Source organism: Orycteropus afer, unplaced genomic scaffold (assembly GCF_000298275.1).
Source record: "Orycteropus afer afer isolate SDZICR_OR568_19922 unplaced genomic scaffold, OryAfe1.0 scaffold00596, whole genome shotgun sequence".
Classification (NCBI taxonomy): domain Eukaryota; kingdom Metazoa; phylum Chordata; class Mammalia; order Tubulidentata; family Orycteropodidae; genus Orycteropus; species Orycteropus afer.
In genome coordinates this window covers 501,439-502,525 of record NW_006922183.1, presented here as the reverse complement: position 1 = coordinate 502,525, position 1,087 = coordinate 501,439, and positions in this window count along the sequence as shown.

Genomic DNA, 1,087 nt, shown 5'->3' with positions numbered 1-1,087 from the left:
CACTGAGTCGGACCTGACTCATAGCAACCCCTCCTTGGGTTTCCAAGGCAGTATCACTATGGAAGTAGATTGCCCAACCTTCCTTCTGAGGAGTGACTGGTGGGTTTGAACTGCCAGCCTTCTGGTTAACAGTCAAATGCCTTAGGCACTATGCTACCAGAGCTCCTTCATTAATCATTAGAGAGATGTAAATGAAAACAACAATGAGATATGATCTCACCCCAGCAATAATAGCAAAGTTCAACAGATCAGATAGTAAAAAATCCTGGTGGGGTTGTGGAGGGATTGGACCTCTTGTGCACTGCTGGTGGGATTGTAAAATGATACAACTATTGTGGCAAACGGTATGGGGTTTCCTTAAAAAACTGAAAATAGAAGTACCATTTGACCCAGCAATTCCATTACTAGGAATATATATCCTAAAGAGGTGAGAGATAGTACACAAACAGATATATGTACACCTATGTTCACTGCAGCACAATTCACCATAGCAGAGATGGAAACAACCTAAATGCCCATCAACAGATGAGTGGATAACCAAATTATGGTATATCTACACAATGGAATACTCTGCCACATTGAAGAACAATGAGAGATATGTGAATCATCTCGCAATGTGGATGAACCTGGAGGACATTATACTGAGTGAAATAAGTCAATCACAGAGGCATAAGTACTGTATAAGCCCATTACTGTAAAAAGACAGAGAAGGGTTTGCTTGGGAAAGGGAACTCACTTAGTGGGTTGCTGGGATGGGGAGGGAATGGGAGGGATTAATTTAGAGTTAGTTGGGGCTTACATGCTGACATGGGTAGGGGGAAGGATATATGACCACCACGATAACATTGGGAAATGAGAGGACACCGAACTGTGCACATAAGAGATAGATGACAGATGCTAAAACCAATGATTGTGTCCATAGTACCACATTACCATTAACACCAAACACATGTTTATACAGATAGACACATAAACACCTAGACAGGGGTCAGTGAATAGAGGTATACTCTAGACCAAGGATAGACTCAGCTGAGGCTAATCTTGTACACACACCAGTGATACAAAATACCTGCAGTCCTTACAGAAA